The sequence below is a fragment of the Dermacentor albipictus genome, unplaced genomic scaffold (genome assembly GCF_038994185.2).
Source record: "Dermacentor albipictus isolate Rhodes 1998 colony unplaced genomic scaffold, USDA_Dalb.pri_finalv2 scaffold_11, whole genome shotgun sequence".
Lineage (NCBI taxonomy): Eukaryota > Metazoa > Arthropoda > Arachnida > Ixodida > Ixodidae > Dermacentor > Dermacentor albipictus.
Genome location: NW_027225565.1, coordinates 7,584,600 through 7,594,457, shown reverse-complemented (window position 1 = coordinate 7,594,457; position 9,858 = coordinate 7,584,600). Strand labels below are relative to the sequence as shown.

Here is a 9,858-nt window from a genome sequence, read left to right as displayed (position 1 = left end):
GACAGTTCGGACCGCCTGGGCGGATAAAGTCAACGGTACGGTGAGAATCGTCGGTGGCGCCACTACGCCGGCGGTGACTGAAAGCAATGATGCCAGAAAGAGAAATTAGGAAAGAATGTTACGTGTGCGATGGCATCATTGACATCAGACACATGCTGGCGGGCTGTCTCGCGACTCTCGCCGACCCGGGAGAAAAATGGCTTTACTGGCACAAGATGATAACAAGCTCTTCATATAAAGATCAGCTACGGGCTGTCCAGAGGGTCCACGATGACGCCATAAGGCTCGGCCTGGCGGTTCCGGCGTGGACGCGGCCCGCCTCGGTCTGAAAAGACCCGGCTTCAGGGCACTAATAAAGTTTTGTGAATGAATGAATGAATGAAAACCTGCTAATGATGACGTTAGTTGCATAAGTTCTCTTTCTGTGCTTATCGTATGCTTCAGCAATGCGCTAAGCGAAGATCACAGTACCCTTGCTTCTACATGTCAAATAAAGAGATATTTAAGCATAAATTTGTCACACAGGCTCCGCGAACAAAAACATACGGGCTCGCCATGGAGAAAAAAAAATCGCAGTCGACAGGATTCGAACCTGTGCGGGGAGACCCCAATGGATTTCTAGTCCATCGCCTTAACCGCTCGGCCACGACTGCAGCTGACTCCTGCGCGCATTCTGCTCGGTGCGCTCTGCGTTGCAAGTTCTTTTTCTTTTCTTTGCGAGCGTTGTCGTCGCACGCGCGGCCAGCCTTTTCATTGTGCACCAGGTCACTTCAACTGCATCGTTCGCGATGTAGCGCACACGCAGCGAAGAAGTTGGCTGCGTGTTTGACCCCCCCCCCCCCCAAATGCAGACAAAGAAAAAGAAAAAAACAAACAAATGTACGGCGCAGATTCAAGAAATAGCCATTGTAACCGCGATATACGTCCTTAACAAAAGTGCTGCCAAATGAATTGGCATTAAATTTAACACTCGCCCTAAGTACCCCCTAGCAGCTCAGCACGATCTTAACTAGAACAACCAATGCATTTCCTGACAAGCTGCGGCGATGAATATCTCCAAATTGGTGCTAGGCTTAGGATTTATGCTAACTGAAATTCACTTCACTACTGCTGGGTTTCAATTTCGCAGTTGCACCCGCCATGGCGGCTTAGTGGGTATACGGCGTCGCGCTGCTAAGGACGCGGTCGTGGGATCCAATGCCGGTCAGCGCGGCCGCATTTCGATGGCGGCGAAATGCACGTTAAACGGCCCCAGGTTGTAAAAATTAATCTGAAATTCCTACTACGACACACTTCATACTCTGATTTTGGTTTTGGCACGTAAAACCCCAAAATCTAATGCGATTCCGGAGTCTGAACATGTGCCCGAATGTGAACAATTAAAAAATTATTTATTTAATGTTTTAGTTAGCTGCCTGGACGTTTCGGTTTAACATGCAGGTATTTTACTCCTCCTAAATAAACAGGCCTGGAAAGGTTGAACAACGCTACCATTCAGAGACGATTTCTAAAAAAAATCATTAGAGCTAAAAAAACAATCCCGTGGTATACCTGTACGAAGATGCATTATATGCGTCTTGTTGCCAATTCACCGATGGATGTATGGATGGATGTTATGAGCGTCCCCTTTGGAACGGGGCGGTGGATTGCACCAGCAACCTCCGCTATTATACTGCCCAATGTCCTACCTAGGTTAAATAAGAAAAAAAAACACTATGAACTCCCAAAACCACATTTTTTGACCCCCTATTGCGAATTTTGCTTTTGTACGTCTCCATTTGTTGTCGTTTCTCTACTTTTCTTCCACCAATCTTCCAATTGCCTCTTACTGCGGACATGCTTACTTTTCCCCTGCTCTCGCTGAACCCAAGGGCTTCAAGGAGGCCAGTGGTGCCTAAATCGACCGCTGGGTAGACCTCGTCACATTGTAATAAAACATGCTCCATAGTTTCCCTAGCTTTACCGCAGCAAGCACATGCTTCTTCCTTCTTATACCTCGCTTTATCGGTACGTGTCACTGCAGCGTTTTGACAGCGAGTTTCCGCAGTCATGGAGTGAGATATGTGTTCGCGTTTGCTTGTGCGTGCGTGACACCATGCTTGTTAATTTAGTTAGTACATCTATGTTTATTAGTTTATACGGCCGATAAAACTACTATCCTTACTTCGTATAGCTGTCCACTAATTTGAATTTGCAATCGATGCTTCGCCTTTCGGGTGAGGAGGAGGAGGAGGAATAAAATTTTATTGTACAACCAGCACTTTATGATGGCCGGGCCTAAGCCTCCCACAAAGGGACGTCGAGGGCTTGCCTCGCCGCCGCCTCGTGGGCGTGCTGGGTCGCTCAGGTTTGGTCGTCGAGGGCGGAGCTCCGCAGAGCCTCATGCAACCTCGACGAGAGAGTCGTGGTGTTGGTCTGTGTGTACTGTGCTGGGCACTCCCACAGCATATGCGGAAGCGTAGCCGGGTGAATGCCACAGCACCGGCAGTTGGGGTTAGTGTAGACGTCTGGAAATATAAGGTGGAGGCGGGCGGGTGAAGGGTACGTGTTTGTTTGTAGCAGACGAAGGGTGATAGCCTGCGCCCGGCTGAACTTTGGGTGAGGCGGGGGGAAGGTTCGGCGACTGAAGTAAAAGGCCTTAACGAGATCGTTATAAGTGGTCAGATTGTCCCTGGTGTCCAACTCGTTTCCAGTGACTCCGGCGCGGTTGACTAGGCCTCGCGCAATGCAGTGGGTGACCTGCTTGAGATTGGGGAGGTATGGGTGGACAGGACCCACATGGGCCGGGATCCATGTTAGGGAGATTATGCATACTTTAGAGTGTGGTGCCTGGCAGAGGAAGCGAAGAGCTTGGGGAGAAATACGGCCTTTGCTGAAGTTAGTGACGGCTGATCGAGAGTCACACACGATGGTGTGACAGGTGGGATCTAAAGTGGGCAGGGCGATGGCCACTTTTTCAGCCGTCTCGGCAGTGGAGGTAGTGATGCTGGAGGCGTGGTGTAGGACTCCACCGCGTGTGGCGACGGCCACAAATCGTGTGCCATGGAAATATTGGGCTGCATCAACAAATGTGACGCCAGGTACGTGAGCAAGGGCTTTTATGATAGCTCTGGCCGGAGCTTGGCGCCGGGCCCTGTTATATTCAGGGTGCATGTTTCTAGGGATAGGGTCTATGTAGATCCAGCTACGGATGTCGGTCGGGATCGGTTATTTGGGGCCCTGTTGTTGATGGTAGGTGAAGCCAAGCGTACATAGAATAAAGCGTCCCGTGTCAGTAAGGGTGAGCCGTTCAAGCTGAGAGCGTTGTTAGGCTTCAATGAATTCGGAAAGGTTGCTGGGAACTCCCATTTGGTTGAAGAGTTCAGTGCTGGTGCAATGCGGGAGGCCAAGTTTTTGCTTGTAGACCCCTCGTATGAGGGTGTCGAGCTTGTTTTGCTCAGCCCGCTGCCAGTTGAGGTACCCAGCAACGTAGGACAAAGCATTGGACGAGGCGGAGAAGGCTCTCTTCTTTGAGTCCCCCTCGTCGGTTAGAGATACGTTTAGGAAGTCGTAGGGTGTTTTGAGATTGGGCACAGATCTTGTTGAGAGCCAAGGCGTTGGAGCCATTGGTAGAGATGGTTAGACGTTGGTTTTCAAAAACACGTTAGAAAAAGAAGGCAACACCTAAAATATTTTAGCACTACATAACTAATTCGGTAACAAGTCTGGAACAATACTACGACATATCCTAAACGAGGCTGGAAACAAACTGGAAGGGGACGCGGCATTAAAGTATATCCAGAAAATAACCGCCGAATGATTTCAAGGCAATGACGAGGTGGATTCGGATAACAAATAAAGAGCACGAACTAGAACCAGACAGAAAATGAGCTAGTGCTGAGAAACCTTAACTGTAAAACAGCCGGAGATAAATGTCCTAACCTCAGAGCCACAGGGTTAGAGGAGGTTCCCGTTAGGCTGATTATTGAACTAGGATTAAAGATTAAGGAAGCTCTGCTAAAGGCACTAGAATAAAGTTTGCAAGACAGGCGAATACCAGACAGTTGGCGACATAGTAGAATGAACTTAATTTATAAAGCTATAGGGGAAAAGAAGATAGAATTCACTCATATAGACCGTTTACCATTACATCGGTAATATACAGGTTAGCAATGCGGGCAAATAAATTGAAACTGCAAGCATGGGCAGAACATAATGGCATATTGGCAGAACTTCAGAATGACTTCACGTGGAATTGGTAGCCTTCTGGATGATAAGTTATTTCTCTTTATTCCTTGTATTCAAATAACCGGAGAAGAAAGGAGGCCGTTATATTCGGCATTTGTCGACATTACTGGAGCGTATGACAACGCTGACCGAAACATTTTCTGCGACTTCCTGAAGGAAGAAGGCCTATGCAACTACTCTATACAGCTACAGCTTCTGAGGTAGATTTACCTAGAAAATACCATTTGAATTGAATGGGAAGGGCTGAGGAGCGAGGAGAAAGGTGATATCAAGAAGGGACTGAGGCAGGGGTTCCCTTTATCCGCGCTGCAGCTTATTAAGGTGGATACACACGGGAGGGCAAAATCCCGCCTGCTCCGCGGACAAAATAGTGACGTCATCACTTGAATCCGGCGCAGACGAGTTAGGTCGAATTCCCACAGCCGGAGCGCCGTTAGCGGAATCCGCGTGCTTACTCTCGGCGCCAACGCCACGCACGTTGCCAAATTGCTGGGTACGAGTGCGCATTCCAAGATAGACAGCTATCAGAGGCGGCGTTTGTCCGCGTTGGCTGTTCTACTCGAAGTGAGTGACGACGGCTAGGTGAAGGCTGTAAAAAGAGAACGATTATGCTGGAGGAAACCACGGATATCGAAGAATACGCTTTGTGTTCAGAGCTTGCTTTGTGAAGATCTGCTCGAGTGTGATCCGGCCGAATACAAGCGCCTACTGCGCGTCAGCAGCACGCAGTTTTTCGAACTTCTCGCCCGCGTTCAACATAATATGTTGAACGCGGATTATATTATAATCGAGCGGCAAGAAACCATCGTGAGACCATCTGTGCCAGCGGAGACACGGCTTCAAATCACTCTTCGCTTTCTCGCCGCAGGTAAGCACTAGCGTTTGCTTCAATTTGAAGTATCAAGTGTCACTTTTCATGAGGCGCGCTGACTTTTAAAGCGAAGGCATGCCCCAGCTTTCTCCACTGTGACTGCTGCCGCTCTCTTGGGAAGTGCGCGCTTCACGTCGCGTGTAATGTGCGCGTGCACTTATTTCCGTTAGCCCGTGGACGCAGGAATGGAACGAAAAAAAAAGAACCAAACCACTCTTTAGCGTTCTACATCTCTGTGCAGTGTGTACAATGACAAATACATCTTCGTTGTGACGTGACCGCCCTTACCTCTCGCAATGAACAGTTCGTGTATTTCGGTGTAGATATAGCAAATGCTACGGCGCATCAACAGTACTAAATTGTTTTGACCGCCACGGCGCATGAACATCGTATACGCATGTTGCATAAGAATGTTGGAAATATGGTGAAATAAAAACAACTGTGTGTATGGAATTTAGTTTCATAGCATGAAAATAGCCGCTTTATAAGAGATTCGCTTTACACAGATTCCAGTGTGAATATCAGATGTGCATATTTTATTCGAATGCGGAGTTCTGTCTTTCTTTGTTAATTTTTCGCGTAACCAACAATTTGTTTTTCCTTTTTTAATAGGAGAAACGCACTACTCCTTAAGCTGACAGTTCAGGGAGGACACTCAACTGTCAACCAGCTCATAAAAGAGACATGTGTGGCAATCTACCTGGAGCTGAAAGACGAATTCTTGAAGACCCCCAAGACTTACGGAGAGTGGTCCAGAGCCATGCAAGACATCAAAGAAAAATGGCAGTTCCCCAATTCTATTGGTGCGATAGATGGAAAGCATGTGTGCATCATCAAGCCAAATATTCAGGCTCTTTGTATTTCCACTACAATAAAACCTTCAGCATAGTGCTATTTGAGCTTGTTGATGCGAACTATAGGTTTCGCTATTTGGACATTGGTGCCCCTGGTTCACAAGGTGATGGCGGAATTTGGCAGTCAACACCTCTGCGAAAAGCAATTGATGAAATAAAATGCGGGACTGCCCAAAACTGTAAAAGTGGCAGGTTCGCCGGATCTTGAAATGCCCCCGGTTATTGTAGGAGATGATGCTTTTCCTCTGGGTGAAAATTCCTGAAGGTGCGGCGTTTGTTCGGGAAAACCGTTTTTAGAAACTCTGCAGAGGTTCAATCAGATGAAGAAAACATAATGGTTCAAATCTAGAAGAGCATTCCCAAAAATGAAGTAAATGTTTCGGCTACATGGTTCATATTGAACTGGTAACATGCTGCTGACCACAAAACAGAAAAAGAGAGACACGGCTGAGCGGCCTGCCCTCTCTCTTTATTTTTTTGGTTACGCAGCACGACATTATCCCCAAAATGAAGTTATAGCAAATAACACAAACCGACAGAGTAAGGCGCTGATTCTGCATGCCGCTGAGCCGTTTCGAGAGCCATCTCTTGCCATAGCCTGTAACGCAGCTGCACGCTTGCATAATCGGCGTGCTCTATATTAAATAGCACTTCGAATCCATCATCAAGAGCAAAAAAAGTGCCGGTCACGCAGGCTACGCGGTCTAAATAGGAATGCGCGTGCAACCACGACTCGCCTTTCCCGCTGCACCACAACAAAAGCACATGCGGTCACTCCTGCACAACAAAAACACACGTGGCATCAAGCCACGGATGCATCAAGCCGACAACATGCCATCGTAGCCACGCCAACCCGTCTAATGTTGGCAGATTTGACGCTGACTACGTTAAATTGAGGCCAGACGACCGCCAAACGGACGGATGGAAATACCGGCGAGCATTTTCAATCCGGACCGCGAGCGGAGGAGGCCGGACAAGGCGAGGGCGGCAAGTTTTGATGACGCGCGCGTCACGTGATGCGCCATCCGCTGCGAAAATTCCTCCTCCGTCCGTTCGTGTGAATGCACCCTTATGTGCATGGTGAGGATGGAGAGGGCGCTAGAAGGAAGTAATATCGGGTTTAATCTTTCATACAAACAGGCGGTAAAGCAGTGGAGCAGAAGGTTCCAGGTTTATTTTATGCGGACAACATTGTTTTCCTGCCTAACAAACAAAGTTATATGCATCGTCTGGCTAATACTTGTGGACAGGAAGGCAAGAATTTCGGTCTGAAATTTAGCGATAAAAATCAGGTCTAATGTTATTCAATGAAAACATTGAACAGTCAGTGCCAATACAGAACTGGGAAATACAACGGGCAAAATATTTAAGATACCTCAGTGTATAGACAAACTAGCGCATTAGGTATATAGAAACACAGGTGAAAACAATAACAGTAAGGGGAAGAGAAATGCGGCCCTAATGAAACACAGAGCGCAATGTGGATACAATTGGTACGAGGTGCTCGGGGCATGTGGAAAGGTGTAATGTTTCCGCGGCTTACATTGGGAAATACAGTTGTTTGCCTGGAGTCGGAGGTACAATTAGAACTCGATAGTAAGCAAAGGTCAGTGGGGCGCCTCTTATTCGGCGCTCACCGGAGGACTTCAACTGAAACCGTGCAGGGTAATGTGGGCTGGACAAGTTTTGAAGTGAGGGAAACTAACAGTAAAATTCTGAAGAATGACTGAGAAATATGGAAGAAAGTAAATGGGCTGGGAGAGTGTTCAGATATTTGTACAGGAAGTACATTGATCCACAGCGGAGAAAAAGAACTAGGACTCTTACCAGCAAGTATGCGACCGGTATAGTGAACAACATGGCGACAAAGAACGTTAAACGCATGTCAAAAAGGCTGCGACAATCTCCTGGGGGGGGGGGGGGGGTAACGGAAAAGAAACCGGCTATGAGTAACTACCTAAGAGGTAAAAACGAAATCAGGAAAGAACCAATTCATGATAACTTAAACGGAATCTCTTTACTTTTCGAAACGAGATCAGGATGCCTTACAACGCGTAGCTATAACGGGAGCGACACCAAGGAAGAAGCATGTACTTGCTGCGGTAAACCTAGGGAAATGATAGAACATGCTTTATTAGAATGTGAAGATTACCGAGCTGTCGGTTTAGGCTACGCTGGTCTCCTTGAAGCGCTTTGGTTCAGGGATAGCAGGGGGAAAGTAAACATTTCTGCAACTGAGATTAATAAAGCGTGGTTCGAGGTTTGGTGGCAGAAAAGTTGGGATACCAAAAACAACGGAGTCGTACAAAAACAAAGTTCCCAATAATTGTTCAGAAACCTTGATGCAGGAAATTTTTCCGTTGTTAAAAAAAAAAAGATAAGATGTGTAACACATTAGGCAAAGTACAAAAAAAAACGCGTGTGGTGGTGCAACCCACAACCCCATTTCAACAGGGGCGCTCATAGCATCCATCCATTCATGCATCCATCCACCAGAGTGCTGGCATGTCGCGGGAGCTGTCCCGATTTATTTTATTTATTTTATTTAGAAAATACTGCAGGCCTTGTAGTGGCCCTTGCAGGAGGGGCAGAAATACAGAAAAAGACAACAACAAGGGAATGCAAGAATACATGAGTAGCAAAACAGTAAGAGCAACAATTAATTACATTGGAATGTTTGCAGGGGAAAAAAAAGAATTAAACAATATCAGAAACACTGCAACAAAACAAGATAAAAAGGAGCAAACAACACTTTTCAACTGTCGCATGTTCAGCTATCAACACATTCAATGCTGTCAGTGTCAATAAGAAGCGATATGGGCAAGTTATTCCATTCGGTTATTGTGCGAGGAAACAAGGAATATTTAAAGGTGTTGGTCCTGGCAAAATACGGAGTTAATGACTTGGCGTGCCGGTGCCTTGTTAATCGCCCTGTTAGTGGTTGTATGTATTGCTGCGGATTTAGAGATAGCCGATTATTCTGAAGCAGATAGAGGAACTTAATCCTTTCAATCTTTCTCCGCAATTTTAGTGTTTGTATATTATTCATTTTCATTAAGTTTGAGGGTGAGTCTGTTGAACGGTATTTAGAAAATATAAAGCGCACAGCTTTTCGCTGAATTTTTTCTAATGCATCGATGTTGCATTTCGTGTACGGGTCCCAAACAATTGCCGCATATTCTAGTGTAGGCCTTATAATGGTGTTGTAAGCCAACAGCTTGGTTTCCGGAGGTGCCATTTTTAATTTATGCCTGAGCAGACCAAGTTTTCTTAAAGCTGAAGCACATGTAGTAGAGATATGTTTATTCCAGGAAAGATCGTGCGTTATGAAAACCCCCAGGTACCTATATTCCTCTACTTCGGATAAGGGTTGAGATGCAAGATCGTAAGGAAACAGTAAAGGGTACTTTTTTTAGTAATTCTCATAGAAACTGTTTTATTAATGTTGAGCTCCATGTTCCACTGCTGGCACTAGGAATTAATGCTCTGAAGGGTAGAATTTAAGAGGACTTGGTCTTCGTGGCATTTAATTTCATTAAATAAAACACAATCATCAGCAAACAATCTTAATTGAACGGGTTGAGCGATTACTTCTACAATATCATTAATATATATTAAAAATAACAAAGGGCCAAGCACGCTTCCTTGAGGAACACCGGAAGTAACTGGCACTTCTTCTGAAGAGCAGTCGCTTATGCTGACGAATTGTGTGCGCTTAGTTAAGTATGCAGAAATCCAGCTAATTAAGTATGGCGGCAGTTTTATTATTTCGAGCTTCTCAATTAGCTTATGGTGACAAACAAGATCAAATGCTTTTCTGAAATCCAGAAATACAGCATCAATCTGACCAGGTTTATCAAGAATGCTAGCAAAGCTGTGGATGACTGAAGCTAACTGAGTGACGGT

At 46.1% G+C, this 9,858-nt stretch overlaps 1 non-coding gene across 1 annotated transcript; it reads right to left on the bottom strand.

Moving 5' to 3' along the window:
- Positions 1-571: 571 nt before the first annotated feature.
- TRNAS-AGA (transfer RNA serine (anticodon AGA)) lies at positions 572-653 on the bottom strand. Its single transcript has one exon. It is a non-coding gene; the product is annotated as a tRNA-Ser (tRNA).
- Positions 654-9,858: the final 9,205 nt, after the last annotated feature.